Source organism: Raphanus sativus, chromosome 1, assembly GCF_000801105.2.
Source record: "Raphanus sativus cultivar WK10039 chromosome 1, ASM80110v3, whole genome shotgun sequence".
NCBI lineage: Eukaryota > Viridiplantae > Streptophyta > Magnoliopsida > Brassicales > Brassicaceae > Raphanus > Raphanus sativus.
The window spans coordinates 21,782,612-21,791,628 of record NC_079511.1 but is presented as its reverse complement, the minus strand read 5'-3'; the positions used below and the strand labels follow the sequence as shown (position 1 = coordinate 21,791,628).

The 9,017-nt window shown below is 30.8% G+C and overlaps 1 long non-coding RNA gene across 1 annotated transcript; it reads right to left on the bottom strand.

The window, feature by feature from the left end:
- Nucleotides 1–4,494: 4,494 nt before the first annotated feature.
- Nucleotides 4,495–5,431, bottom strand: LOC130512358 (uncharacterized). The gene is made up of 2 exons (XR_008945873.1): nucleotides 5,194–5,431; nucleotides 4,495–4,909 (listed from the first exon to the last, which is right to left on the bottom strand). It is a non-coding gene; the product is annotated as an uncharacterized LOC130512358 (long non-coding RNA).
- Nucleotides 5,432–9,017: the final 3,586 nt, after the last annotated feature.

The following is a 9,017-nucleotide window of genomic DNA, read 5'->3' as shown; positions in this document are numbered from 1 at the left end:
TGATTATTCACATGGTTCAAAATTAGATAACATACATATAATTCCAAGAAAAATAGATTTTTACTTACTTAAAATGGATGTCAAAAAATTTGCTTCATGCATTAACAAAAGTTACATTAAAATTTAAAAACAATAATCAAATTAGTGTCTTTTATTTTTAAAATTTATCTTCAAATCATTCAATCTATTAAAAATAAAATATCAGTAAAGTAAAAGGTTTATTTTTAAATACAAAAACTTGAGAAATGAAGAATTTATTTTTTTTTTCCAAAATCTAAATATCCGAAAACCCGACCCGAAATAACTGAACCCGAACTCAAAATTACTGACCCGATCCGAAGTACAAAAATATCCGAATGGATTCTATACTCCTATGCCGAAATATCGAAAATCTGAAATATCCGATCCGAACCCGAACGGATATCCGAACGCTCACCCCTAATATAAATGCAAGTAATTAATTTCATCTTTGGGTTTAATAGTTAAAACTAAACTGAACATGATCTAAACTCTATATGATTGTAGCTTATACGTTGTAGTTATAATTTGACTTTTTCATATATTGGAATGTTCTGTTTAGTGAAAGATGAACCAAATCACTCATAATTTAATATTTTCTGTTGCAGGTACTGAACTGAGGAGAATCTGTCACGATAATATATTGTAACATGATGTCCAATTAGAGTTATTATATTGATCTTATAATAGTAATAATATGTCTGTCAAGATTCGATGGTTTGAGTAAATTATTTTTTTGTATAGTTTAAACGACACGGTTAACATATAATATCGGATGGTTTCACTATATTAAATGCTGGTTTAATTAAAGTGATCTTGTTATATTATTTAGTTAGTTATTATGATAACGATATATATATATATAGTAACGTACTGAAGAAACTGAAAGAGTCTAAAATTTAAAATGAACCTTCTTAGGTGTATAAAAATAGGACTATATTTTAATAGATTAGATAAATCAAGAAGCAATAACATATTTATAAAAATGGGGTATAAAAACAGTCACATATATCTACCATTATATTAACAAAAAAGAACCAAATATATACATATGATGAGGAAGGTGTTACGATCAATTAAAAAATATTGAATGTAAATAATGTACCAACCGTGGAAATTATTGTGTGAGTTAAAATCATTGGTCTAATTTAAGTAAACCAATAGGCTTATGTGCGTGTATATCTAATACATAATTTGTTAATCTTTAATTGTCTATTAATTAGATATAGTCCACAAATCATGTTACACCCTAACAAACTCCAAACAGGCCAAAACTTAAATGAGAACTTTTGTGGTAGATAATTTTTAGGACTCTATTTTAATAGGGAAATTAGGCCTCCTACCAACACATTATCTGCTATTGAGCAATATACCAAAAACTACTATTCGCTTACTGTACAAATTCGAATATGACTCTGATGCCCCTACATGATAAACAATAGAAACAAGTAGAATATTAGGCAAAATCTTACAGAGAGATTCACAAAGATCTTTTTTTTATCCATATCTTTGTGTCAGCTAAAAAATTAGAGAAATCTAGATTTTCAACCAAAGTTTTCAAAATTGAAATTATAATCTTTCTTGCTATCGCATCTCAAAAATCATCTCTCTCTTCTATTCTAGTCGGAAACAACTTTTTTGGGTGTTCATCTACTGAAGTTTTGAGAAAGCAAAAACCCCGAAAACAAGTACAGTATTCACTTTAGTGGGTTGTGAATCTACGGCTGTTGAGTCCTCGCCGCTTTCTGCTTCTGCGCCAACAACTTCTGTGGCAGAGACTTCGCTCGCTCCTGGTTTCGATTTCATCCGACTGACGATGAACTTGTGAACTATTACCTCAAGAGAAAGGTTCTGGGTAAAACTGTAAGCCTCGGTGCAATTGGGGTAGTTAATATCTACAAGAATGAGCCTTAACACTTAGCAAGTTCTCTGGGGTTCTTTATCTTTATCTTTCAAATGTATCTGTGTAATTTGGATTTCTTTATGAAATCTGTGAGTTCTTGTTTCTGATTGGGGCTTTTTGCAGTTTTGTCTCTTGACTCAATTCGGGAAAAAAGTTTAGCTTTATGTGACTAATGTTTGAGTTTAATCACAACTAGATTTTGACCCGCCTTTTTCAAAGGCGGAATTATTCTATAAATTTTTATTAGTAAAAAAAATATTGGTCTTTAAGTTTTTACTATATTTGTAGTTCAATTATCTATTTTTTTACGAACATGTATTGAATTAAAAGAAATTGGATATCTAAACCCGAACATATAATACCCGAACCCGAATGGATATCCAAAGATAACAGAATTTATGTATTCTTAACTCCATATTCCTAGTTTACTTCTCTAATTTTATTTAAAATGTTTATATATTGATTATTCACATGGTTCAAAATTAGATAACATACATATAATTCCAAGAAAAATAGATTTTTACTTACTTAAAATGGATGTCAAAAAATTTGCTTCATGCATTAACAAAAGTTACATTAAAATTTAAAAACAATAATCAAATTAGTGTCTTTTATTTTTAAAATTTATCTTCAAATCATTCAATCTATTAAAAATAAAATATCAGTAAAGTAAAAGGTTTATTTTTAAATACAAAAACTTGAGAAATGAAGAATTTTTTTTTTTTTCCAAAATCTAAATATCCGAAAACCCGACCCGAAATAACTGAACCCGAACTCAAAATTACTGACCCGATCCGAAGTACAAAAATATCCGAATGGATTCTATACTCCTATGCCGAAATATCGAAAATCTGAAATATCCGATCCGAACCCGAACGGATATCCGAACGCTCACCCCTAATATAAATGCAAGTAATTAATTTCATCTTTGGGTTTAATAGTTAAAACTAAACTGAACATGATCTAAACTCTATATGATTGTAGCTTATACGTTGTAGTTATAATTTGACTTTTTCATATATTGGAATGTTCTGTTTAGTGAAAGATGAACCAAATCACTCATAATTTAATATTTTCTGTTGCAGGTACTGAACTGAGGAGAATCTGTCACGATAATATATTGTAACATGATGTCCAATTAGAGTTATTATATTGATCTTATAATAGTAATAATATGTCTGTCAAGATTCGATGGTTTGAGTAAATTATTTTTTTGTATAGTTTAAACGACACGGTTAACATATAATATCGGATGGTTTCACTATATTAAATGCTGGTTTAATTAAAGTGATCTTGTTATATTATTTAGTTAGTTATTATGATAACGATATATATATATATAGTAACGTACTGAAGAAACTGAAAGAGTCTAAAATTTAAAATGAACCTTCTTAGGTGTATAAAAATAGGACTATATTTTAATAGATTAGATAAATCAAGAAGCAATAACATATTTATAAAAATGGGGTATAAAAACAGTCACATATATCTACCATTATATTAACAAAAAAGAACCAAATATATACATATGATGAGGAAGGTGTTACGATCAATTAAAAAATATTGAATGTAAATAATGTACCAACCGTGGAAATTATTGTGTGAGTTAAAATCATTGGTCTAATTTAAGTAAACCAATAGGCTTATGTGCGTGTATATCTAATACATAATTTGTTAATCTTTAATTGTCTATTAATTAGATATAGTCCACAAATCATGTTACACCCTAACAAACTCCAAACAGGCCAAAACTTAAATGAGAACTTTTGTGGTAGATAATTTTTAGGACTCTATTTTAATAGAGTAGATTGTAAAAGTTTAAGGCTGCTTATTTTACGAAAGTTAAATGGTATAAGCAACAACTTATACAATAAATCAATTTTATTACGTGATAATATATTACATAATTGGTTACAAGAAAGTTTAACAAACCAAAAGAGAAAGCAAATCATGCTAAACTTTCTTATAACCGGTAAACCCATCTCTCATCGGTCACAAGAACATTTCATTGCTGTAACAAGTTTCCATATTTTCTAACCAAACGAGGGCGATATACGGCTGTTTGAGTTTAATCACATTTGCAAAAGCTTAGAAATGCTTATCTTACAAAAGTTAAATGGTATAGATAATAACTTGACGATAAAACAATTTCATTACATGATAATTTATTATATCATTGGTTACAAGAAAGTTTAACATACCAACAGGAAAGTGAACAATGCTAAAAATATTTTAACTGGTCTTGTAAAAATAATATCTGGCGACAAGAAAGATTATCCAACCAAAAATAATCTTAACCAGACTAAACGTTTCTGTAACCGAGGAATATACCCAGACGACATTCTTGCTTAAATAACTATATACATCTAAACTTTCTTATAATCGGTTAAACGTTCTTATAGCTGGTTTTGTAAAAGCCATCCCTCATCGGTTACAAGAACGTTTCATTGCTATAACAAGTTTCTGTATTTTCTAACCAAACGGGTGATATACTGCAGTTTGAGTTTAATGACATTTGCAAAAGCTTGGAGATGCTTATAAGTTAAATGGTATAGGCAACAACTCAAAAATAAAATAATTTCATTACACGATAATTTATTACATCATTGGTTACACTCAAGTTTAACAAGCCAACAGAAAAACAAACAATGCTAATATTTTTCATACCCGGTTTTGTATATAATTACTCGGTTACAAGAAAGATCATCAAACCAAAAATAATCTTAACCATGTTAAACTTTTCCGTAACCAAGGACCATACCCAAAACACATTCTTGCTTAAATAACTATATGCATCTATATCACAATAGAAAAGCTAAGTCAACTCTTGGATTTAAAATCTCCACATTCACCATTGGTCCCATTCCCTTCATATGACTTCTCTTTTCCCTATACAGTTGAGTTCTTTCCAATGTTTTTGGTCCAAGGCTGCCATTCTTCAATCACGTTTTTCTTCCACTTCCCTCGTCAAAAACAGACGCATTGACCCTTCTCGTACAAAACATTGACCAAAACTATAAAAACTAAGATTATAGTGGGACTCAGAAAGTCGTACTAATTCAACAAAACTTAAACAAGCTTTTATAAGCAAATTCAAGAAGATAGAGAGACCTCTTAGTGGTAAACAAGCAAATTCAAGAAGGTACAGACGTGGGGAAGAATAAGATTCCAATTAAAGAAATTTATATAAATTTATCTAGAGCTTGAAGCTTTTTCCTTTTGCCAGAATCAGTATGTTGTCCTCTCATCTTCTTGACAGTAGGTGAGATTACCTGTCCGCCGCAGCCACCATCTCATGTACTCATGGAAAAAGAACCAGATGAACTAATAAATGATGGATTGATTTGGAACTCACGATCTTCTTCAATTTTGTTTAGATTCATTAGAGAAAAATAACAGAGAAAGAAGATGAAGAAAAAGACATCGACAATAAAAAAAGATGTGGTTCTGATTTAATTATGATTATATCTTTTACCAAAATAAGTTCAGCAAATCTAACCCAAATCTTTTTTTATAATCTTTCCAAATCTTCATAAATCCTGCTGTCAGCCTATAAATAAGTGTATGTCATCTAGGTTCCAGAAACCACTTCGTCGAGTATTCAGGGTAGTTGCGTCTTTTACCATAAAGTTTGATCTGACGCGCATCAAAATTTTACTGTTATTGGCGAATCCCTAATTTTGTCATTTTCCTTTGTTTTTAAGCAAATTATCCCTTAAAAATATATATAAGCTATGCATAATGGACAAAATAAAAAAGATTACACCAAAATCTTAACATAAAAATTACTTCAATATATTATTTTAAATAATAATAATAAACTTAATGATTAAACATTTTTTAATCAAAATTTGGTTTATCTAGTAAAAGTTCATCAACTTAGAAACAAGATTGAAAGTTAAAAATACAGTTAAAAGTTTACTTCCTTTTATTTTTTGGAAAAGGATAAATGAATTAGCTTAAGATACAATATTATCGAAGAAAGTCCATTTACAACATCCATAAATGAACTACCATGTCTCCTAAGACCATCCCTATTAGACATTTATAAGAGAACCTCACACAATTCCCAAGAAAAAAATATATATAATAAGCTGATTTTGGTGAACCCGTATCACGTGAGTTCGCTGGTAAGAGACGGGTTTAACTACTGTTTCACGGACTCCACGACACGTGGCGGCCCGTATTTGGTTCGTTTATTTATTTTTTAAAAAAAAAATCATACAAAACAGATATAATAATGAAAAGTTTATTTTGGGAATTGAGCCCCCGAGTTCGCGAATGGGCATGCCCTAAGTGTCTCCGTGCCGTTTCTATGGTGTTTCTGTTCCAGAAACGTTTCCGGTACGGGTACGTTAACCAAACTGCCGTCCCCGTGCTTCGTAGCTTATGGGTATCTTGGAAAAAAATACATACAGAAAACAAAAAGGAGGATTTTGTTTTCATGATCTAACACAATTTAACGATGTTTTACTTGCAAAGTAAGCGTGGAGATTAAACAATTTAACACAATTTAACGGTATCAATCATATGGATGGGCTTCGATTCTTCTTGACATAGAAGTGATACAGAAAGGAAGTAATTTTATTATAGGAAAGGGAGTTGGTGTAAGGATCTCTATAGACAACTGACTACCTGGTCATCCTCCACGGCCAGCCATAGAGACAGAAACCAACAAAGAATTAAAAGTACGTGATCGGATCACCAATACGCCTAATAGACAGTGGAATATGGAGTCTATTGATCAAACATTACTTTCACCAGCCGATCAGGATGTTGTGCACAAAATATATCTATCTCAATCACCCCAACGTGATCAACTAGTTTGGAACTATACAAAAGATAGTAATTACTCTGTTTCTTCAATCTTCAGGGTATCAGTTCTTAAGAAACTCTCCATGTATCCACACTATCACTCCTCTGATCCCTTATGAAGACCCACAACTTAAAGAAAAAATATGGAGGTTGGATATATTGCCTAAACTAAAACATTTTCTGAGAAGCAAATCTTGACAAAAGCTTTGGGAACAAATACACGACTAAAGTCTCGAGGAATGAATTTAGATCCGATATGTCAACGTTGTGGTCTTGCTCCAGAGACAATCGATCCTTGTTTGTTTACTTGTCCTGAATCTCTAGCTATTTGGAGATCAACATGCTCATTATTTCTTTTGTCTCTAACATCGGTGAATAGTGTGGAGGAAAAACTTAATATATTGCTTTCGATCCAAGGAGAAACTTCTCTTTCGCTTAAAAATATGGAAAAAAACTAGTTTAACCCTTATTTATCAACTAATGACTATTTTAACTCTAATTTTATTTTAATTACTAGTTTGTTTTTCATACTCAATTTACCCTTATTTCTTTTGTTAACAAAAACAATAATTACAAAAATGTCATTACTAAATTTTCAGAATATTAACGATTTTGCCACTGACAGATTTATGTTATCCACGTGTATGTAGCTACAGACTTAAATTTATTCTTCTTTGGAGACAAATTTATTTCAAAATTTATAGACTTAATAAAATTTTCACAGATTTATTATAATAGGTTTGTCAAGTTTGGTCACAGATTTATTAAAATTTCACAGATTTAAGTAGGAATCATTAGATTTATTTATTTTTTTGCCACAAACTTACTTAATTTGAACAGATTTATATAAGATTTGATAGATTTATTTTTGCTATGGCCACAGATTTACTTGTTTTTGACAGATTTAGTTAATTTTGACCGATTTATTTTTCTTTAACCACAAATTTATTTAATTTTAACAGATTTAGTTAGGATTTGATAGATTTATTAATTCTTTGACCACATTTTTAGTCACAATTTGACAGATTTGTTTAAACTTAACCCACTTAACCAGAATAGTTATTTCAATTAGATTAAATCAATTCATTTTGAAATTATTTTATATAAAGTGATTTAAATTGACCTAAATCGAAACCTCTACAACCAACAAATAATCAAATTCATGTAGAAAACCACCCATCATGTACGATCACTTTGTTCTACATTATGTTCTCTCCTTAACATAAAGCTGCTTCCTTTTTCACTCATGGTGATGGTGCAAATAAGCCAGTCGATGACTATTTGAGAAAAACAAATGGTTATTTGGCATTTACAATGGATATATCCTTAAAATAAATTTCCTTCCTCTTGCATTGTATTCATCTTCTACTCCCTTGGCTTATTAAGCATTCAGTAATCAGTACTTTCTTCTGAACCAAAATGTTGTATAGAAAAGCTGATTCAATGTTTAATGGTTTCCAATAAATGAAAAGAGAATTGCACCATTGCATTTATGAATGTGTGATAATAACACTGTTATGCTAAAAGGAATAAGCATGTAAACAAGAACATGACACAACAGTAAGTAGTGTTGTTTGGGGTTTTGCCTTGTTACAACTGAGAAAGAGCATATTCACCAGTACGTTTGAGATCAGTAACATTGTGGCAAGGTCACGGGTTCGAGGCTGCCATCTGCGGGTTTGTGGTTTTGAGGGACCTTTGGGTCCAATAAGGAGAATCTCAGTTCAGATTTGCGTGGCCACTGGTAGCTTAACATGGAGATCACCAGCCCCTCCTAAGATGCTTTCGGCGGGCTCCCCGGCGGGCAACGCCCATATTTTTGGTAGACGGTCATTAGGCGTTAGTCGGGTTCCTTTCAGGGCATCCAGATATCAGGGTCATAACAAATAAAAAACTCATTTTAAATTTGGAGAAAATTGAAGTTTAGTAAAGATTGACATAGAAGACTTTTTAGAAAGTCTTCTCGGGAGAAGACTTCTTAAAAAGTCTACATAAGACATTTTGATAAGTTTTCCTTTGTAAATATTGGGTTACATTTGAATTTTTTAAATTCTCGAAAAATGCAAGAGTCTTTTTAAATTCTCGAGAATTTTTTAAATTCTCGGATAAAAATATTAGTTTTGCAATTGACCAAAATTTGTCAAAATTTTGACTTTTTATAGAAGACTAGAAGTCTTCTATAAGTCTTCCCAAAGTCTTCTCAATGTTGCAAGAAGTCTACCTAAAATACTTTTGCAGTTGACTTTTCCAGGAAGATTTCTCTAGAAATTTTCTCTCGTAA